Source organism: Pseudorca crassidens, chromosome 11 (assembly GCF_039906515.1).
Source record: "Pseudorca crassidens isolate mPseCra1 chromosome 11, mPseCra1.hap1, whole genome shotgun sequence".
In the NCBI taxonomy this organism is placed as follows: domain Eukaryota; kingdom Metazoa; phylum Chordata; class Mammalia; order Artiodactyla; family Delphinidae; genus Pseudorca; species Pseudorca crassidens.
This window is the reverse complement of record NC_090306.1, coordinates 40,449,634-40,473,106: the sequence shown is the minus strand read 5'-3', so window position 1 is coordinate 40,473,106 and position 23,473 is coordinate 40,449,634. Positions and strand designations below refer to the sequence as shown.

Genomic DNA, 23,473 nt, shown 5'->3' with positions numbered 1-23,473 from the left:
CGCTACCGGCCTCCCTCTCGCTCGCAGGCCGCGTGACGTGACTCCGCCCGTCACGTTCCTCTGTCGCAAACGGTGGTTTGCCAGCGCCCCCTTGCGGTCCGGTTGAGCGCTGCGGCCGTGCACGCAGGGCCAGAGCGAGCGAGTAGGGCAAGCGCGGAGGGTCCCGCCGCCGCCGCCGCCGCCGCCGCCGGCGTCACCGTAGCGCGCCGACCTGTGGTGGCGCGGCTGAGTGGATAGGAGCGGAGCGGGGGTGAGGGGGAAGAGGACGCGCGGAGCGGGGAGGGAGGAGGCCAGACGAGGCGGGGGGAGGGGGAGCAGCGGTGGCGCAAGCCGCGCGGAGCCGCGCAGCCCGGGTCCGCTCCCTGCTCCGCCGCTGCCACCCGCCCCAGGCAGCAGAGCCGGCGCCCCAGCGGCCCCCGGAACACCTCAAAGCGAACGAAGGAGTCCATGTTGGGGAACTTGGCGGCGGCGTGACGGGGACCTAGGGACTTGCAGTGGGGCCGCCGCCGCCGGAGCCAGCGCCTCGATCTCATTCGGAGGTAAACACGGGCCGACCCTGGGGGTGGACGGGCGCGGGCAGCTGTCGGGGCAGGGTGGGGGTTACGGGCCGGCGCAGAGCCGGTGAGCGGGCCCGGGGCGACGGGAGGGCGGACAAAGTTTCGGAATCCGCGCGGCCCAGGCGGCGTTCTGCGCACGGAGGAAAGTTGAAGCCGCTTCTCGAAGCGGGGAAAGCTGCGGCGGGGAGGCCCCCCCCCCTTCCCTCTCGCCAACCCACGAGGGCGGCCCCGTTTCGGCCGCCGCCGCCTAGCTGTCGGTACCCCGTCCCATTTCCTCCTTGTGGCCTACCCGCCTCCCGCCGCCTCCGCCGGCGCAGCCCGTACCCGCCCGGGGGTCCTTGGGGGAGTGGGTTGAGGCTAGAGGCTCAGCTACAGGGTCGCTACACGTCCACCCCCTCCCTCCGGGGAAACGTGTCCTTCTGGGCTTCCGGGCGCTCCCTGACCCCCGCGCCCGCTTGACTCGGGAGACTTTGCTTTTGTCAATAGCGTCCAAGCCAGCTTGTGAAACCAAACTTTACTGCGCCGTGACCTCTCGGAGTGCGCGACTAGGGAAGTGCCGGCGCTTCTGAGCATCCGCGTTTACCCCATGCCCTGAATTTCAAACTCTTCTCCCACCGCCGATTTTTAAACCAATTTCCTGGACTGACAACAAAAGGGCCGGGAGATCTAAACTTAGCTGCACCAGTCGCCTCTCCTCAGATACTAGGAATTTTGAACCGTTGAAGTCAAATCTTAGAGGTGGCTGGCCGTCTTGCTCCCCATTTTGAAAAATTGTTCTAAAAGTAAGCGCCTGATTTAGAGTAGTTGATTAAAACATTCAGACTCGAACGCGGAATTTTAAAATATCCTCAAAGTATTTCTGTACCGCATTACATAAAGTGTCTACGAGGTGAGCGTTTTTCATTCATTTTGGATTGCATTTTAACATCTTTGTCATACTGCTAGTGAACTAAGATTTTTAGGCAAAACTGACCAAAACGTTTTTAATGTAATGCTTTGGCTTAGTAGATGCTGTTCTAAAATTTTCCCAATTTGGGAAATTCACTGAATATTGGAAAGAGCATGTTTAATAGATGCATTTCTTTCATTTTAAGAGAGAAGCTAATTCATACATGTGACCACTTACCTCAGTAGCAAGGTATTGAAGTACATTCTTAAATAACTGGTCGTTTTTGTGTTTTATTGGTATTAAAATTTTGATATGTAATCAGGTCTTTTTCCAGACTGTTCCTTTCTCTTTCCTGTTTCTTTGGCAGTTGGCTTAATCATTTCACTTTTTTTGCTCTTGGCTAAGAGCTTCAGTAAAAAGTTTGTGGGACTTTTGTTTTTGTTGTTTAACTTACTGCGCAGAAGAAATGAAACTGTCTTTGGATTTCTTTTGTCTTATATTATCCTATCAAAGATAATCTGAATTTACTTTGTATTTTGTTTATGCATTATGAAGGTTTTTTAAAAAAAAATTAGAAATTCTTATTGTAACTGCATTTTTTCACTGTATTATTTTTTGGTGCTTGCAAGTATAGTAATAATCATTCCATTTTACATTCAGATAGTGACCTTTTTGCCTGATAATTTGAGTACATCTTAAGTTTTTGGCTGGGTAAGATTTGGATATCTGCTTACTCTAAGTGTATTCATGCTGTAAAGACACTCTTCACTATGTTAAGGGGGAAAAGAACTGTGGAAGAAAATGGAAAATTGTTCCTAAATATGCTGCCTGAAACATGTCATGGAGAAATTTTTAAGGGAAAGTTTTTTGTATGCCTTTAGGCAGTGGTAACGGGGTTCTTGGGTTAAGATTGAAACTTTTCAGAGATCATTCAGCTTCCCCATAATTCTTTGGGGACTAACCAATACTTTAAGCAATTTTCTTTAAAAGTAAGCAGTTTTCTTTAAAAGCTGTGCTGTTAATCAGAGATAGGATGAATCAATGCTGTTACATGATGTTGATTCATCAGTAGCATCTTTTAGTAATAAGAGAGTGCAGAATTATCCTACTCATCTACCTAATACAGAACTTTTTTTTTTTTCTTAGTTTCATCAGTGAGAAATAGTTGTAAAACCTTACTAAGGAGAGTGGCAGGCATAAAAGTAATAAAGAATCAGCCCTAGAATAATTTTCATTGTAACTTCCTTTTAGTAAGCTCTACCATCATTTGCCCTTGTCTTTTAGTGATGTAAGTTGGATCTTGACTTACCTTGCCCAGTGAAATAATCTTTTCTTTTTTAAATTAATTTATTTTATTTTTGGCTGCGTTGGGTTTTCATTGCTGCTCACAGGCTTTCTCTAGTTGTGGCGAGTAGGGGCTACTCTTAACTGCGGTGCGCGGGCTTCTCAATGCGGTGGCTTCTCTTGTTGCAGGGCACGGGCTCTAGGTGCGTGGGCTTCAGTAGTTGTGGCACGCGGGCTCAGTAGTTGCGGCTTGCGGGCTCTAGAATGCAGGCCCAGTAGTTGTGGCGCACGGGCTTAGTTGCTCCGCGGCATGTGGGATCTTCCCAGACCAGGGCTCAAACCCACATCCCCTGCATTGGCAGGCGGATTCTTAACCACTGCGCCACCAGGGAAGCCCCAGTGAAATAATCTTAATTGTATCCTCTGTCCTGAAGAGTAAGTTAATAGCTTTGTATCTTATCTTGCATCCGAGGGCTAACTTTTAGTAGCATTGACTAGAGCCTAGAGTTAAAATACCCTTTATCATTTTATTGCTGTTCCCAAGACTCATCTTTGCATTGTTGTGGTCCTTGCTTTTCTTATTTAAAGCCGTGGCTTTGTAATTCCTAGTACTTAAGCACATAAAAGTTCAATATAAAATTTAAAAACAGCATTGTCATCTCTCACAAAATAATGTCTTAAAAGGTTTCACCATGACCTTTCTTCACCTAGAATCTTTAACACTCAACAGCCAGAGTGATCCTGATAAAATAGATCAGATCATGTCACTTCTCTTCTCAAATGGCTTCCCTTCTCAGTAGTAGTAAAATCCATAATCCTTATTATGGTCTCCCAGGCTCTGAGCCTTTTGAGTCTCTTCATCCTCTCTGACTTCATTACTTCACTCTTTCTGTAGCCACACTTCTACTCTACTACTGAAGTGTTCTTTGAGTACTCCGTAAAACACAGGCCCTCCTCCCACATTTCTTAGCCCTTTTTAAGCCAGATTTTTCTCCATAGCACTTAACACTTTCCAAGATACTGTAGAATTTGCTAACCTAAGTTTATTATATTTTTTTCTTTACTCAAATGCAAGTTTTATGAGAATTGGGTTTGTCAGTTTGGGTCACTGTTTTGTCCCCAAACACTGAACAATGTCTGACGCACAGTAGATACTTAACAAATACGTAATGAATTAACATGCTTTCAGCTAGAAAACATTGAAAATAGTAATTGTGGTTTGAAACTTGAGACTATGCAAGTCTCATTCTTTTGCATAAACTGCTAATATAACTTGGAAAAAAGAGATGCTAAAATGGAATCACAGTGGTCTCTTAACATTAAAAAAAAAAGAAAAAAGTTTGTTGGAGGAATGTGAGCGCCCAAAGAATACTGTGAAGGTCAGAGAGGAGGTGAGTGTGGTATTACAGAAACCAAAGGAAGAGAGTATTTCAAGGGGAGAGTAGTCAGTAGTCAAGTGATGATGAGAGTTGAATAAGGTCAGAGCTGAAAGATTTTTCTTTGGGGAATCCCCTAGCAGTCCAGTGGTTAGCCCTCCACGCTCTCACTGCTGAGGGCCCGGGTTCGATCCCTGGTCCGGGAACTAAAGTCCCACAAGCTGCCTGGCATGGCCAAAAAAAAAAAAGATTTTTGTTTACGTTTAACAACATGGAGCTCATTGGGTTTTTGAACAAGCAGAATAGTAAACTTATTTTTAAACCAATGCTCTAGTAATTGCATAACTAGATCTAAAAGTACTGGGATCAAAGATTAAGAAATTATCTACTCACATTACAGAAGAGACCTAATGTTTATCAGATATTTACTGTGTGCCAAACACTCTGTTCTAGACATTTTGCATGAATTTTCATTTGATCTTTTCAGCAGCCTTGCAGTATTGGTTGTATTTAATCCATTTTACAGAAAGGAGTCTGAGGCTCTGGAGAAGTTAAGAAGTCAGATGACTTGCTAAGTGTCAGAGCACTTGCAAAGAATCTATACCCAAGTCCATCTGACTCTTTGGCCTTTAGTTAGTCGTTACGTCAGTTGACCTCCCAAACTCTGCATCAGTGTTGTCTAGTAGTAGAACTTGCTGTGATGATGCAAGTGTTCTGTATCTCTGCTGCCCAATATAGTAGCTGATAGTAACTGTAATAGATAGTGGCTGTTGAACACTTGAAATGTAGCCAGTGCAGTCGGGGAACAGAATAGTGGTACTGTGTTGGACAGTGCAGATATAGATCAAAAGAATCCCATGAATAATAAAGGAGAGTCTTTTCTTATTAGAGATGGAAACACATATTCCTCATTTGAAAGGAGTACTGTTTTGCTTATATTCTAGTTTTAGATGCTGTAAATGAATATTTGTAAGTAATCTTCTTTTCCTTTTTTTTTTTAAACAATCTCAAACTTTCAGAAAAGTTCCAAGTGCAATGCAAAGAACTTTTCCCCCAAAGCTATTTGAGAGTAAGTTGCAGATGCAGGCTCATCACCCCAAACAAGGACAAGGACTTTCTTTCTGTTACATAAACAATATTAAAATTAGGAAATTAACCTTGCTATATTACTACCATATAACCCTCAAACCTCATCCAAGTTTTGCCAGTTTTCACAGTAATTTCCTCTATAACAAAATGATCCAGTTCAGAATTTTGTGTTGCATTCATTTAATTGTAATGTCCTTCAACCTAGAACAATTCCTTAGCCTTTTATTGATTTTCATGACCTTGACACTTGGAAAGATTACAGGTCAGTTTTGTTGTAAACTTTCTCTCGATTTGGATTTGTCTGATACTTCTTCATGATTGGATTCAGATTGTGCATTTCTTGGTAGGAGTATCACAGTGATGATACTGTTTTCTCATGGCATCCTATCAGATGGCATAATAACAGTTTCTGTTTGTCCCCTTACTGATGATGTGCACTTTGATCTCTTAATTAAGGTGAAGTCTCCTAAGCTTCTTCACTGGCAAGTATTTTTCCTGTCTTAGTAATTAATAAGTACTTTGTGGGGAAGTATTTTGAGACCATATTAAGCCCATTCCTTATCACACTTGCTATTTGTTGATGTTCAAATTGTCCCAGCTTTGGCCAGGGACCAAAAGCCCCTTTAAGCTAGTTTCTGTATTCTTTTGACTTGCTTTGAGCACTTCCTTACTTTTTGATACAAGAAAATGTTCCAGGCTCACCTTAAACTTTCCTTGCCACAGCCCTGGAATCAACCATTTCTCCAAGGAGTGGTTTCTTTTAGTGGAGAAAGGAATTTAGAAACCAAGATTTGAGCGCTGTATTTATGTCTCCATCTATATGTAAAAAACCATGAGTTGGTACCAGTTTCTCCAATTTCAGTACACAGTGTTTGCTTTAGTTTTCTCCTTCTCAAAATTTGTAACTACTTTCTTTTAAAAGGAATAGCCTAGCTCCCATTATCATCCTTAGTGTATTTACTTAGATGATCAATCCCTGGTATGTAACCAGTTTCCCATTGCCACTGCTGCTTTCTCCCCTGTCTTGCATAACATTTTCACTTTGGCTCTGACACCTTGTGCCAGGATGCATTCCTCATTCCAGGCTTCTCTTATACCTCATGCAGAGCATCTTGCCATTCTGCTTGAGTTCTAGTACCTCACTCTGGGTTCTTTCACCATCCCTCATGAGGACACCTTGGTCACAGAGTTGGGTTCCCACAAATCCAGGAAGAATAGCAGCATACAGACATGTTCTTTTAAGGATTATAGTTACTTGTTTCTACAAAAGATTATTACACCAAAAGTTATAGTGAAAATTAATGACCAGATATGTTCTCAACTTTTAATTTAACCCCCCTTGAGATTCTCACATCTCTTAGTGATAAGACTTATCTTCCTCCTCATTTTTCCTTAGAGTTCTCAGATGTACTTTTGAGAGAGTCTTCTTAATGTAATTTTAGTAGTAAGGTAAAAATTAGTTGAGTTCTTTTGTATATAGGTTTTGGAGTCAATCAGACCTGGCTTTGAATGCTGATTGTCCCATATACTACTGACTGTCACCTTTCCTAGGTGACTTAATCAATGTCCCAGTTTCCTCACCTATTTTAATTTTAAGTAACATTTACCTGAGTCCAGTGGTAATAGCAGCTAACTCCATCTCTATCTTTCATCCCCTTAAGTTAGCTCTGTTTAGTGAGTGATTTTCAAGCCTTTTTAGCAGTGTTCTAGTATTGAATCTTGGTGGTGTTTTAATTCTTAGAATGTACTGTGGTATGTGTTTTGAGGGTTAAATGTGCAAAGGTGTGCCAGAGTATTCAGTTCATTTCCTGATATAAAGTAGGCATTCTCTCTACCTTTAGTTCTGTGCTACAGGTTTGTTGATATCTGTGTGTCTATTAGGTCTGGGGATGAAACATGGCCTTTGCTCTTGGGGAGCTTAGTCCTAATCAGGCCTTCTTTATTGCTCCCCAGTGTTGTTTGTATTTTGTCCTAACTAGTTTTCCATAGCTTCCTCGCTTTCCCCCCTTTCTGCTGCTGGATTATTTTCAAAACTCCCAATTTAAACATCTCAGAAGCTACTCTCAAAATAGATAAGTGAGAGAGAGGTGGATTTTTCCTTAGTGATTCTCTACTTTTTACAAAACACAATTTAAGTCCTACCTTGGACTTAAACTTTCAGTCCCTTTACATTCTGGCCCATAATTATGTCTTTGCCCTTATCTTCTATTAGTTTCCTAAATGAATTCTTTCTGACTAAATTAGTCCTGAAAAGTGACCTGTACCTCACATTTGGCACTTAGCATATGCTATTTTGTTGTTCATCTTTTGTATCCTATTTTTGCACTTCCACTTTTTGAAAGGATATAGTATCTTAATCTGCCTTTGTAGTCCAATGCCAGCCCCAATACCCTACTCATAGTAGTAGTTCAGCAGCTTAAAGTAAACAGAAACAGAAATATAAACATTAAAAAGAGCAGCCACAGCAACATTGCTTTGAAAATTCTCTGGGATCAGTGAAACAGCTTACAAATGATACATGATTTGTTAACATAAATATTTTGTATGCCTGGATGGCCTGTCAGGAAAACTGTTTCTTTAAACTACTGTTCTAACTGGGGATAAAATAGTAATAACTTAAAATTTTGTAAGCTGTCATTTACCTGAAAACCTTATCATAGAAAAGCCTTCTTCAGGGGCTTCCCTGGTGGTACAGTGGTTAAGAATCTGCCTGCCAATGCAGGGGACACGGATTTGAGCCCTGGTCTGGGAAGATCCCACATGCCGCGGAGCACCTAAGCGCATGCACCACAACTCCTAAGCCTGCACTCTAGAGCCCTCGAGCCACAACTACTGAAGCCCATGCATCACAACTACTGAAGCCCGCGCGCCTAGAGCCTGTGCTCCGCAACAAGAGAAGCCACCACAGTGAGAAGCTCGCACACTGCAACGAAGAGTAGCCCCTGCTCACCACAACTAGAGAAAGCCCGCGCGCAGCAACGAAGACCCAATGCAGCCAAAAATAAATAAATGAATGAATTTATTAGGGGGGAGAAAAAGGCTTCAGATGGGACAGCTTTAATGATTTAGGCCATATTTCTTTAGGAACTGTTGTACATGTCCAGTTACTTGGATGTAAACATGAGTAATATGAGGAAGATGCATGAAACAAAATATCTTTATTGTTTCAAAACTGCTACAGAATTAGATAAAACTGAAACAGAACATGAAGGAGAAACAAATTCAATCAAGCCCTTAAAAGAAGTTTATAGTATGTTTCATATTAATGTAACCATTCCAACTTTCTTTGATTATTACTTGCATGATGTAATTTTTTCCCATACTTTTATTTCCGTACTTTTATTTACTATGTCCTTATGTTTAAAGTGAGTTTCTCCCCCCACCCCACCCCATGATGTCATGATTCCCTCCTGGCTGTTCCTAAAGGCAGCCATGGAGCTCAATAAAATTTACTTTCCTGGAAAAAGAAAATAAAGTGAATTTCTTGCAGACAGCATGTCAGTCTTTTTAACAATCCAATCTGACAATCTCTTAATTGATGTATTTAGATTATTTGCATTTAATGTAATTATTGATATGGTATGCTCCTTTGTTCCCCATTTACTGCCTTTTTTTTCATTCTTATCCTAGGGCTTTTTTTTTTTTTTTTTAACATATACATATATCTATTCTTTTTCAGAGTCTTTTCCCACATAGGTTATTACAGAGTATTGAGTAGAGTTCCTTGTGCTATACAGTAGGTCTTTGTTGATTATCTGTTTTATATACAGTAGTATGTATATGTTAACCCCAACTTCCTAATTTATCCTTTCCCCACCCCCAACCTTTCCCCTTTGGTAACCATAAGTTTCTTTTCTGAGTCTGTGAGTCTGTTTCTGTTTTGTAAATATGTTCATTTGTATCATTTTTTAAGATTCCACATATAAGTGATATCATATATGTCTTTCTCTGTCTGACTTCACTTAGTATGATAATCTCTAGGTCCATCCATGTTGCTGCAAATGGCATTATTTCATTCTTTTTTAATGGCTGAGTAATATTCCATTGTATACATGTACCACGTCTTCTTTATTCATTCCTCTGTCAATGGACATTAGGTGCGTCTATGTCTTGGCTGTTGTAAATAGTGCTGCAGTGAACATTGGGGTTTATGTATCTTTTTGAATTATGGTTTTCTCTGGATATATGCCCAGGGGTGCGATTGCTGGATTATATGGCAGCTCTATTTTTAGTTTCTTAAGGAATCTTATACTGTTCTCCATAGTGGCTATACCAATTTACATTCCCACCAACAGTGTAGGAGGGTTCCCTTTTCTCCACACCCTCTCCTGTTTGTAGACTTTTTGCTGATGGGCATTCTGGCCAGTGTGAGGTCATTGTAGTTTTAATTTGCATTTTTCTAATACTTAGCGATGTTGAGCATCTTTTCATGTGCCAATTGGCCATCTGTATGTCTTTGGAGAAATGTCTGTTTAGATCTTCTGCCCATTTTTTGATTGGGTTGTTTTCTTGATATTGAGCTGCAAGAGCTGTTTGTATATTTTGTAGATTAATCCCTTGCTGGTTACATCTTTTGCAAATATTTTCTCCCATTCTGTGTGTTGTCTTTTTGTTTTGTTTATGGTTTCCTTTGCTGTGCAAAAGCTTTTAAGTTTAATTGGGTCCCATTTGTTTATTTTTGTTTTTACGTTCATTACTCTAGAAGGTGGATCCAAGTAAGTCAGTCTTTTTAACAATCCAATCTGACAATCTCTTAATTGGTATATTTAGATTATTTACATTTAATGTAATTATCGATATGATATGTTCCTTTGTTCCCCATTTACTGCCTTTTTTGGACTAGGTGAATATATTTTAGTATTCTACTTTAAATTTATCTTTGGCCCTTCTTTTGGGCTGCATCTCTTTGCATTATTTTTTAGTGGTTGCTTGAGATCTTCTCTTGACAACTTGAAATGTGCCTAGTTTGAATTGAAGTGTGCAGTAAGTATAAAATACACACTAGATTTAAAAGATTTACTACCACAAAAATAATATAAAATGTCTCATTTAATATATTTTTTATTGATTATATGTTGCAGTATTAATATTTGGACATAATAGGGTTAGTAAAATTTACTGAATTGATTGTTTTAACTTTTAAAATATGGCTACTAGAAAATTTAAAATTACATATGCAGCTCACATTATATTTCTGTTGCACAGTACTGCTCTAGGGATCATAATATATATGCCAGAGGATTTACTTAGAATTCATATTTACTGGTTGAAGTAAATGTAGAAGCCCTATAATTCTCCAGTGACATTTATCTTATGTTGTTATATGTATTAACACGTATACATGTAATGAAAACCCCATTAGACAATTATGCAATTTTTGCTTTCAATAATCATACACTTTTTAAAAGGACTTTAGAGGAGAAAAAGTAGTTTCTTAAATATTCCTAAATAGTTACTATTTTGTTGTTGCTCTTTGTTAATGAAACTTCAGTTTTCTCTCGTGTCATTTTTCTTCAGCCTGAAGCACTTCCTTTAGCCTGTCTTTTAAAGTAGCCCTGCTGGTGATAAATTTTCTTAGTTTTTCTTCACTGAAATATCTTTTCCATTTTCATTTCATTTTTCTTTTGAGTTAGTCTTATTTGATGTACACAAAACTGTCAGTTTCTAAATTTGTGCCTTTCACCAAGTTAGGGAGGTTTTTTGGACATTATTTCTTCAAATATGTTTTCCTGTTCCAATCTCTCTCCTTTTTCTGGACATGATTAGAACTTTGGATATTGTCCATAGGACCCTGAGACTCTTCATTTTCCTTCAGTCTTTTATATCTCTATTCTTCAAATTAGATCACTTCTATTGTATCTTTACATTCACTGACTCATTCCTTTGCATTTCCATCCTGTTGTTGAGATCTTATTTCAGACATTGTGTTTTTCACTTCTGAAATTTCCTTTTTTTTTTTTTAATATAGTTACTATTTATCTGCTGAGAACTTCTGTCTTCTATTCATTTCTAAAGTGTTACTTTCTTCCCCATGGAGCATAACTTATTTATATATTTAGCTTAAAATCATGCCTGACAAATGTGTTGGGTAAATATTATCTAAGGTTATTATACATATTAATAAATCATTCATTCAAAGCTGTATATTGGGCAGTCATTTGAAGGCATGGTGCTGGATCCTGGGTTATATAGTGAATAAGGCAGATCACAGCTTAACAATTTTGTAGTCATTTGAGTCATTAAGGGTGTTACTGCTTCTCACTGTTTGAATATTTTTAATATTTAGTGACTTGGATTAATATTTGTTTTATTTTCTGGCAAAAGGCTGGTGAGTTCCAATCCTACTACTTACAACTGGCTTTGCGACCTTGGACAAGCTACTTAATTTCACTGTATGTAAAATGGAGATACCTTCTTCAAAAAATACTCTAACAGTTAAATGAGATAACTTATGATATATCAGAAAGTAATGGCTAGACCAGGACCAGATGGCTTCACAGGCGAATTCTATCAAACATTTAGAGAAGAGCTAACACCTTTCCTTCTCAAACTCTTCCAAAATATAGCAGAGGGAGGAACACTACTGAACTCATTCTACAAGGCCACCGTCACCCTGATACCAAAACCAGACAAAGGTGTCACAAAAAAAAAAACTACAGGCCAATATCACTGATGAACATAGAGACAAAATTCCTCAATAAAATACTAACAAACAGAATCCAACAGTACATTAAAAGGATCATACACCATGATCAAGTGGGGTTTATCCCAGGGATGCAAGGATCCTTCATTGTATGCAAATCATTCAATGTGATACACCATTTTAACAAATTGAAGGATAAAAACCATATGATAATCTCAATAGATGCAGAAAAAGTTTTTGACAAAATTCAACACCCATTTATGAAAAAAAACCTCCAAAAAGTAGGCATAGAGGGAACCTACCTCAACATAATAAAGGCCATATATGACAAACCCACAGCCAACATCGTTCTCAGTGGTGAAAAACTGAAACCATTTCCTCTAAGATCAGGAACAAGACAAGGTTGCCAACTCTTACTGCTATTATTCAACATAATTTTGGAAGTTTTAGCCACAGCAATCAGAGAAAAAGAAATAAAAGGAATCCATATTGGAAAAGAAGTAAAACTGTCTACTGTTTGCAGATGACATGATGCTATACATAGAGAATCCTAAAGATGCTACCAGAAAACTACTAGCGCTAATCAATGAATTTGGTAAAGTAGCAAGATACAAAATTAATGCACAGAAATCTCTTGTATTCCTATGCATTAACGATGAAATATCTGAAAGAGAAATTAAGGAAACACTCCTATTTACCGTTGCAACGAGAAGTATCACATACCTAGGGAGACAAAAGACCTGTAATGCAGAAAACTATAAGATACTGATGAAAGAAATTAAAGGTGATACAAACAGATGGAGAGATATACCATGTTCTGGGATTGGAAGAATCAACATTGTGAAAATGACTGTACTACCTAAAGCAATCTACAGATTCAGTGCAATCCCTATCAAATTACCAATGGTATTTTTCACAGAAATAGAACAAAAAATTTCACAATTTGTATGGAAACACAAAAGATCCCGAATAGCCAATGCAGTCTTAAGAAAGAAAAACGAAGCTGGAGGAATCAGGCTCCCTGACTTCAGACTATACTACAAAGCTACAGTAGTCAAGACAGTATGGTACTGGCACAAAAACAGAAATATAGATCAGTGGAACAGGGTAGAAAGTCCAGTGATACATCCATGCACATATGGCCACCTTATCTTTGATAAAGGAGGCAAGAATATACAATGGAGAAAAGACAGTCTCTTCAATAAGTGGTGCTAGGAAAAATGGACCGATACATGTGAAAGAATGAAATTAGAACACTCCCTAACACCATACACAAAAATAAACTCAAAATGGATTAAAGACCTAAATGTAAGGCCAGACACTGTAAAACTCTTAGAGGAAAACATAGGCAGAACACTCCATGACATAAATCGCAGCAAGATCCTTTTTGACCCACCTCCTAGAGTAAGGGAAATAAAAACAAAAATAAGCAAGTGGGACCTAATAAAACTTAAAAGCTTTTATACAGCAAAGGAAACTATAAACGATGAAAAGACAGCCCTCAGAATGGGAGAAGATATTTGCAAATGAAGCAACTGACAAAGGATTAATCTCCAAAATATACAAAGCAGCTCATGCAGCTCAATATCAAAAAAACAAACAACCCAATCCAAAAATGGACCTAAATAGACTTTTCTCCAAAGAAGGTATACAGATTGCCAACAAACACATGAAAGCGTGTTCAACATCACTAATCATTAGAGAAATGCAAATCAAAACCACAATGAGGTATCACCTCACACTGGTCAGAATGGCAATCATCAAAAAATCTACAAACAATAAATGCTGGAGAGGGTGTGGAGAAAGGGAATCCTCTTGCACTGTTGGTGGGAATGTAAATTGATGCAGCCACTATGGAGAACAGTATGGAGGTTCCTTAAAAAACTAAAAACAGAACTACCATATGACCCAGCAATCCCACTACTGGGCATATACCCTGAGAAAACCATAATTCAAAAAGAGACATGTACCACAATGTTCATTGCAGCTCTATTTACAATAGCCAGGACATGGAAGCAACCTAAGTGTCCATTGACAGGTGAATGGATAAAGAAGGTGTGGCACATATATAAATGGAATATTAGGCATAAAATGAAACAAAATTGAAATATTTGTAGTTAGGTGACTGGACCTAGAGTCTCATACAGAGTGAAGTAAGTCAGAAAGAGAAAAAAAAATACCGTATGCTAAAACATATACATGGAATCTAAAAAAAAAAAGTGGCTCTGATGAACCTAGGGGCAGGACAGGAATAAAGACGCACACGTAGAGAATGGACTTGAGGACACAGGGAGGGGGAAGGGTAAGCTGGGACAAAGAGAGTGGCATGGACCTATATACACTACCAAATGTAAAATAGATAGCTAGTGGGAAGCAGCTGCATAGCACAGGGAGATAAGCGAGGTGCTTTGTGACCACCTAGAGGGGAGGGGTAGGGAGGGTGGGAGGGAGGGAGACGCAAGAGGGAGGGGATATGGGGACATATATATACATAAAGCTGATTCGCTTTGTTATACAGCAGAAACTAACACACATTGTAAAGCAATTAATAGTGTTAAAAAAAAAAGGGAAAGTAATGGCTAGAAACAGTGTGAAAATCACAGCCAAAAGTCCAGTTCTTGGGGCATTTGAAGCCCCAATAATAAGATTAAATTTCGGAGAGGATCGCAGTATCTGCCCATGCCTGATGCTAGCATGAAAAAGTGTTGTTTTTTTTTGTTTTTTGCTTTTTTTAAAAGTAAGTAAGTTTTCATGGTATGTAATAACATTTCTAGGTTAGAATAGTAGTGTATCATAGGAGTAGGATTGTGAAATGCCTCTTTAAATTATGTGTGAAAAATTCATTTGAGAACACATTCATCATATACTTACATAACATAATAAAATTGTGTTTATCTCTGAGCTAGCTACCTAGGTTGAGTTTAAGAAATTCTGATAATAGGTATAGCTAGAGTAAAGAGAGAGTGGATGTCCTGGGTACTATACAAAACAGTTGCTCCCCCCTCCCCCCGTATTAGTTTCACTATAGCAACTTGCACAATTTGGAAGGGATTAGTACAAAGGAAGTGACATTTCTTGAGGAACCACTCAATTAGTACAAAGGAAGTGACATTTCTTGAGGAACCACTCAAAGAATGACATTTAACATCTGTGCAAAAAAGAGACTGATTTCTAGAGTTGAAATTCTATAATGTAAAGTTTTTAAAATCTTGTTTAAACAGAACAGAGCAATATTTCAGAAGCAATGTTTTGAACCTTGTCCTTTCCCCCCCACTGCTATAGATGAAATTCATTTCCATTCCTCTGTAACAAGCATTTGTGTACATTATTTTGTGTTTCCTCTCCTTTAATTCTTAGGATTTGCTTGTTTATTTGCGAATGTTTCCTGTGCCTTACATAATTTTCCCATCTCCTTTTTTGGGAGGTAGGTAGACAGGGATTACCATTTAAATTCAGGAATCTGTCTAAGGTAGATTAAAGGTTAAATTAAAGAAATGGTCTATAGTTTTCCTGTTTGGGGTTAGAAGAAAAGTATAAAAAGACTCCAGTTCTTTCTCTGCTTCCTTGCTTCCTTCCAGGATCCCCTTTCCTCTTGGGTATTCTGCCCAGATATGAGGGTACATTGCTCTTGATCCCAAGGGCTCCTGTAGTCCTCTTGGGAGGTTTGTTGTGAGGTGAGTCTCTTAACACCTCATTGTTCTTTTTGCTTTTTTGTCTCTAGTAGGCATAAGGTTTAATCTTCTAAATGTAAACTCTACTTTTCCAGACTTGTAACTCTTGCCTTCAGCAGACCTGTAATAAATGTTGAGGAATGGGTGATGGAAAGAAACAGAAATGTAAGAGCTTTAGGTTTGCCTTTATCATTTAAATTAGTGCTTTAGTAAATGGGGTTGAGAACATGGAGGTGAGAATCTCAAGGACAAATGAAGATTACATAATCACTTCCTTCTTCTATTCCCTCCTCCATACCTTAGGCAGGGGTGGGATTTATTAGAGAAGAATTGCATAAATATATATTGAAATTATTAGAGTACATATAACATGCTGCTGTTCTATAATTGTTTCTCATTTGGAGAAACAGTGGAAGCCTGTCATATAATTATGGTATCTTTATCTAACTCTTTATGGTTAAACTATCCAAGCATGTAGAAGGCACTCATTTTTCTTTTTAAATTAAAGTACTGCATTGTAGGAATATTCTTCTCATAGAGTGGACAACTGTCACATAAGAGTAACCCAACAGGAAGCCATCTGTAGTGCCTGTCTTCCCCCATACAATGAAAAACCTGCTAGCTCTATACCATCACTAGGGTCTTAGAACGGATCTCTTTTTATAGTTCTTTCTTAGAATTTAGTGGGGTTGTGAAGTTGTGTTGCTTTTAATCTCTGTGTCTCCCCAAGCAATAGGTATGTGTTGTCTGTGAGACCTTTCAGTGCTACAGAAATACAGGAACCCTCAGATACCTCCTCTCAAGCTCAAATGTGGTGATGTAATTTGGGTGGTCTCTGTGTTGATGATAAAGACTGAGAGTATGAGTGAAGTCGTCAGTGAAAAAGTACCTTTGTTGAGAAAGTTGGTTTATATTCTAGCCCATGATTGCTCTCTCATGTCAGTCTTTACTTTTAAAAACATTTTAACATTTATTAACATATAATAAAATTGACCTTTTTGGGGTATGTAGTTCTGTGAACTTTAATACATGTTTAGATTTTTATTACTACCACCAGAGTCAGGATTCAGAATGGTTCCCAGAAAACTGCCTTGTGCTATCTTTGTAGTCTAACCTTCCCCTGACACAGGCAGCCACTGATAATGGTTCTTCATTACTACAGTTTTGACTTTTTGAGAATGTCCTATAAATGCAATTATGTATCAGTAGTAGGTAATCTTTTGAGACTGGCTTCTTTCACTCAATATATTGCCTTTAAGATTCATGTAAGTTGTTGAGTGAAACACCAGTTCATTTCTTTTCGTGGCTGAGTAGTATTCCACTGTGTGGATGAACGTATCATAGATTGTTTATTTTGATGAAATCTAGTATATCAGTTTGTTCTTTTCTTGTACTGTTTTTGTCTGGTTTTGGTATCATGGTAGTGCTGGATTCATAAAATGAATTGGGAAGTATTTATCTTCCAAACTCTGGAAGTGATTGTGTTATTGAAATGTTTAGTAAAATTCACCAGGGAAATTGTCTGGGGCTGGAGGTTTCTTTTTTGGAAGACTTTTAACTACTAATGCAGTTTCTTTAAATAATACTGGGGCTATTCAGTGCTATTCTACTTAATTAGTCTTGCTAGAGGTTTCAGTTTTATTGATCTTTTCAAAGGATGAGCTTTTGGTTTTATTGATTTTTTTTCTTGTTTTTCTGTTTTCAGTTTCATTGATTTTACATTTGTTCTTTAAGGATAATTTCACTAGCTTGAAGATTTTAGGTTTTTAAAGTTCTTTTCCATTTTAAACTAAGAATGTTGTTTCACTTCCTTCTGGCCTGTGTTGTTTCTAATGAGAAATCAGTAGTTATTCAAATCATTAACCTATCTTCCCCACATAAGTAATGTATTGTTATTTCAATCTACTTGTAAGATTTTTTTTCCTTTGTAATTTTCAGCAGTTTGTGGTGTGTCCAGGAATGAATTTCATTGGAACTATCCTGTGTGAGGTTTATGAGCTCCTTGAATGTAGAGGTTTATGTCTTTCAACAAATTTGGGGAGTTTCCAGCCATTATTTCTTACTATTACTCTCCTTTCCTCCCCTTCTTGAGCTTTTGACAAGAATGTTAAGGTTTTGGCATTGATTCACAGTTTCCTGAGGCACTAATGATTTTTTTCTTTTTCTATGTTTTTCTCTCTGTTGTTTAGATTGGGTAATTTCCTTTGCTCTGTCTTCCAAGTTCACTGACTTTCCATTTGGCTATTGAGTCTGTGCAGTGTATTTTCTATTTCAGTTATTACGTTTTTCAGTTCTAAAATTTCCATTTGGTGGCACTTTATTTCTTTGCTGTGATTTTCTAGCTTTCCATTTGTTTCAAGAGTATTTGATTTTACTTGTTGGAACATTTTTATTACCTGCTTTAAATCTTTGTCAGAAAATTCACCCAGTGCTGTAATATCTGTGTCTTCATGGTGTTGGTTTCTGTGGGTTGTCTTTTCCCATGAGTGTTTGAGATTTTCCTGGTTCTGTGTATGCCAAGTAATTTTGGACATTTTGAACAACTTAACAGGTTACTGTCTCAAGCTCTTTCCTCTCTGTTATATATCCATGGTATTTTCTAGATCCCTAGAACACCCCCCCCCACCCCCACCCCACACACACTTTTCTGTCTTCTGGCTAGAAAGCTCAGTCTTCGTTTACACCACTGTGCTGTATACTTTCCACAGTTGCATATGGAGCCGAATGACAGGAAGACGGGAGAAAAATCAATGAGATTAGCCCAGAGTTTTTCAGTCAGCGAGTATGGTACCTTTCCCTTAGAGTTTTAGGCTTCTGCTGACCCTGCTGCTGTCACTGTTGCAGCTATCGCCACCACAGGATTGCTTGGGAACTGGGGCATGGGGAATGAAGAACAGAAAGAAAAAAAAAGATTTCCTTCACTCTTGAGTATTGGGAGGCCCCTTTCCTACTCCTTGGGCAGAGCTAGATGGCTTTTCTTAGAGTGCTAGCCTGTGCACGCGCGCGCTCGCTCTCGCTCGCTCTCGCTCTCGCTCTCGCTCTCGCTCTCGCTCTCGCTCGCTCTCGCTCTCGCTCTCGCTCTCTCTCTCACTAGTGGTCACTTTATAGGTTTCAGGCTTCATGAAGCCCAGGCTGGAGGGAAAATTGGATGGGGAAGAAATTATAAACGCACTACCAGTTTGATAATATATCAGATTTTGGGCTCTTCCCCAATCTACCTGTTATTGCTTACCTTTTAATTTTCAGTTAGCTGCTCCATTTATTCTGTCTAGGTTTTATAGTTTCATTCAGTGAGATTAACAAGGTAGAATGTGCTTATTCCATTTTACACAGAATGGAAACTTCCCAGTCTCACTTATTATCTGTTTTAGAATGTCATGGCAACTTGAATCTCCTTATTTTGTAGTTAAATATGGTTTCTCAATTATATCTTATTTTTTTCAACATATATGTGATCCTGCCATGTATAACAGTGCAAGTTTTGTCAAGGACATGATGCTACATTAAGTGTAGAAGGAAATGGGAACATTAATTTTTCTTTTAGAGTAATAGCATAGTTTTCATGAACTCTTACCAAAATTATATTACATTTGAAAAACTGTTTTCCTATTTTCAATTTAATCTATTTTCTCTGCCTGAGGATTTCTGGCTTGCCTTTCACTTTGGAAATGTTTTAGTTTTTATTCATTTTAACCTTTTTTAAAAATGATTCATTTCAATAATTAGGTTATTGCTCATCATAGAGCATAGTATGAGGTGACATCCTTCATATTAGTGGAGCCTTTTGGCACTCACTTCCTGTTGCAGACACTGTAAGAATGTTAGAGACATTCTGAAGGCATAGCTTTACTTCCTGGATCGATATATGAAGCTGGTTTTATTATAAGACCTATAAATGTGGGTGACTTCAGGTTCTTTATTTTCAGTTTACCTGGTAAGCTACAAGACATAGGATTATCTGTTCATCAGTGAATGGTGCTGAGAAAACAAGCCTTTTTTTGGATATAGGTCTAGAATGAAGGAGTTGAATATGAAAAGATTCCTCGAAATTGCTACTGTTGATCAGCTGCTGACAAGCAACCAAATTACTGATAACCCTGTCAAAAACTGAACTAGATAGAAAGTACTTCCAGGGCCTGATATGCAATAGTAACTGGAAGCAGAGCATGTGTCTTAGTCTGTTTGGGTTGCTATAACAAAATACCAAAACTGCGTGGCTTGTAAAGAACGAAATTGGGACTTCCCTATAAGGCCAGCAGGCCCGAGGCAGGGGAACACAATCAGAGTCACGGGTTGCATCAGACCGAAACTCTCCGGACCACCCAGTTCCAGGAACTGACCTGGGGACTTTGAACCCGGCCCAGCCTTCCCGCCTTTCGAGGGGCGGGACTAATGGTCCCCCAGGATACCTGAAAAGACCACCAAATAAGGAATACCCTGTGCCCTCCCAGATTCACCACACCCCTTTCCCTTCTTCCCCTATAAAATCTTGCCCAACCCTCGCCCGGGTGCGACTTCTCTGGCCCCTTTCTCTCGGACAAGTGAACCTCGCCCGGGAGCGCTCCCTAATAAAGCTCACTTAAAGCTTTCCTCTGTTTCGCGGTGCCGTTTGTTAAGATCCGACCTTACAGTCCCTGGTGGTGCAGTGGTTAAGAATCCACCTGTCAATGCAGGGGACACAGGTTCGAGCCCTGTTCTGGGAAGCTGCCACGGAGCAACTAAGCCTGTGCACCGCAACTACTGAGCCTGCACTCTAGAGCCTGCGAGCCACAACTACTGAGCCCGCGTGCCTAGAGCCCGTGCTCCACAACAAGAGAAGCCACCGCAGTGGGAAGCACGTGCGCTGCAACAAAGAGTAGCCCCCGCTCACTGCAACTAGAGAAAGCCTGCGCACAGCAACGAAGACCCAACACAGCCAAAAATGAATAAATTAAAAAAAAAAAGAATGAAATTATTTCTAGAGGCTAAAAGTTCAGGATCAGGGTGCTACCATGATTGGGTGAGGGCCCTCTTCCAGTCAGACTTTCCCTTGAATCATCACGTGGTGGAAGGGATTAGGGATCTTTTTGGAGTGTCTTTTATAAGGCACTAATCCCTTTCATGAGGGCTCCACCCTCTTAACTTAAGTACATCCCAAAGGCCCCCCTTACTAATAATGCCATCACCTTTAGGGATAAGGATTTCACCATGAATTTTGGGGGCATATAAACATTAAGACCATAGCAGCATGTAAATGAATCCAATAAAACAAAAATTGATTGAGTTTTCAGTTTTACTGTTGGTTGGTATTTATAAAGTTGGGGTGAAATTCAAAGTATTGGCAGGAATGAAAATTTTGTTGCTGTTTTTGTAAATAGATATCCTAATTTGTTGGTTCTCCATTGAATTATTTTCTGATTAAGAGTTTTATTTTTTTATTATTTATTTATTTTTTTAAGAAGATGTTGGGGGTAGGAGTTTATTAATTTATTTTTGCTATGTTGGGTCTTTGTTTCTGTGCAAGGGCTTTCTCTAGTTGTGGCAAGCGGGGGCCACTCTTCATCACGGTGCATGGGCCTCTCACTATCACGGCCTCTCTTGTTGCGGAGCACAGGCTCCAGACGCGCAGGCTCAGTAGTTGTGGCTCACAGGCCTAGTTGCTCCGCAGCATGTGGGACCCTCCCAGACAAGGGCTCGAACCCGTGTCCCCTGCATTAGCAGGCAGATTCTCAACCACTGCGCCACCAGGGAAGCCAAAGAGTTTTATTTTTAACTAAAAAAATTTGATGTTGATAAAATATGTAACTTGTGATCATGAGTAGAGAGATTGGTGTGTTGAAGGGCAAACACTTTGTTTATTAAAGACCTGTAAATTATTTTTTTAATTCATTACATTCAGTTAGATATTAACATACTCAGATCATTGTATGAAAATGTACTATGTTATAAAATTTGAAGAAAGAGAAAAGATACTTTTCTCCACCTATATGTCTAAACATTAGTCTGAAAAGCTTTTTCTGGGGATAAAACTTTATTGCGTGGGATCAGGTACAGTGTGTGTTTCATGTTTGCCTAATGATCACTCCCATAGAGGAAGTGTAAAATAGTCAGAATCACCTTACCTGTTTGCATATATCCTTCGTTTGTTTTAAAAATTAAAATCCTCACTATCATGTTCAAGTTGACAATCCCATTTTTGAGTCCTTTAAGGATGGAAATGCTATAATGGTACAGAATAGTTGGGTGGGGGTAGAAAAATACATTTTAAATATATTTGGTCTTCATTGGGAAGCCTTTTTTTGCAAAGGCGTATGTTGCAAGGATACATCAGTGCTCACTGTGTGCTTCTATAATATCCTGTGCTTACCACCATTACAGCATCTGCTATACTCTGTTGTTATTGATTTTTGTTTTTGTTTTTATCAGATGTGTCAGTGCTTAAGGTCTAGTGGTACCTAGAAAATATGGAGCACTGACTAAATATTTAATAAATAAATAAATAGAAAATATGGAGTACTGACTAAATATTTAATAAATAGAGAGAGAGAGGGAGGGAGAGAGAGAGAGAGAAAGAGAAAGAGAAGGAGAGAAAGAGGCAGGCTGTAGAAATGTGGGGAGTCCAGTGGGGGCCGGTTGAAAAAGAAGAGAAAAAAAAGAGAAAAGTGATTACTGGCTAAGGATACTAAAATCTGGAGTTCAGGAAGTAATTGAAATACTAGTAGTTGAATTTCTGGGCTCTTTAAATATCTTTTTGTATATCTTTTTCTAAATTGCTTTCTTAGGTGGTAAGCCTAAGTGTATTTGTTGGGGTAGATTTTCTTCTAATTCTCCATTACTCTGTTTTCAGTCGGTTTTCTCCTATATGCTGAAATGTGTTTTCTTGTGCTTCTCCTTCCCTGAACAAAATGTTTTCATTATTGTTTGCTTCCAGTACATATGTGTGTCTTCATATCTGCAGGCATATAGTCACTCTGTCGAAATGTTTTATGTTCTAGATAAATTATACTCACATCTGGGGCCCTCTGTAATAAGTACTTCTTTACTTTGCTAGTCTCCTTTCTTCTGTACCCAAGTTAAATAAGGGAGCAGCCAGGTGAAAATGGAATGAAATAGGACTAATTTTCATAATTCCCTCTCCAGAAAAGTTTGATGGAAAACCGATTACCTGACTGTTCGACCTGAAGCATCTTAAGGGTAAGAAGCCTTGTAAATATTTGTACACTTATTAAAAACTAAATGACACTCTTAGGTACCACCTAGGAGGTTGTGGTTGGAGCTTCACTTAAACATGACCTCTTCTTTTTTGCTGGAGTTGCCATATGTTACGGCATTTAGTGTTTTATTTCCTATATCTATATAAAGTAGAAAATAGGATACAAAAATCCTAGGGCTATTTACTTTGTGAGTCCTAGATTTTGTGTCTTGCTTCAACATTTTTATTTCCAGATAAACAGGAATCTTGATAAATATTATCAATGTAGAATAAAGAACTTATTTATCTGTGTAAGTTCCTTTTGAAGAACTATTTGACAATTTAAATTTTGTAAACATTTTACTCATATTCTTTCTATATGTGGATATTCTTTGAGTTACAGGAGTTTTTAAAATTTGTTCACTTGTTAATAATGAAAATCTGAGTCATACAGATTTATCAGTTTTAATCCTGTGATATACGTAAAATCCGTTTGGGGTGGGGAGGTATTCATGTGTTTGTGCATGTGTGTTTGTTGTTGAGTACTTTGTGCTAGTCTGAACACTTTAAATGGATTATGAGATTATGTAATTTGATTTTCATAATGACTGAAATGGTTAACTGTTTTATCTCCATTTTATAGATGAGGAAACAGGCTTAAAGAAGTCATACTACTAGTAAGTGTCAGACTAGTTAATGTTTGAACCCAGGCAGTTTTTTTCTAAAACCAGTGCTAAAGGGACATTCCTATCTATACTGAAGAGTGCTGGTATTAAAGCTCCAGGCGAAGGAT

The 23,473-nt window shown here is 38.8% G+C and overlaps 1 protein-coding gene across 4 annotated transcripts in view; it reads left to right on the top strand.

The window, feature by feature from the left end:
• Window positions 1-290: 290 nt before the first annotated feature.
• Window positions 291-23,473, top strand: part of SCAF11 (SR-related CTD associated factor 11) — a 73,390-nt gene continuing 50,207 nt past the window's right edge. For 3 of the 4 annotated variants that reach the window (XM_067696290.1, XM_067696289.1, XM_067696287.1), the window contains exons 1-2: window positions 291-539; window positions 22,629-22,682. The gene's annotated coding sequence lies outside the window, so the exon portion shown is untranslated. The remainder of the gene's footprint in view (window positions 540-22,628; window positions 22,683-23,473) is intronic. The other variant, XM_067696288.1, reaches the window with a different exon arrangement.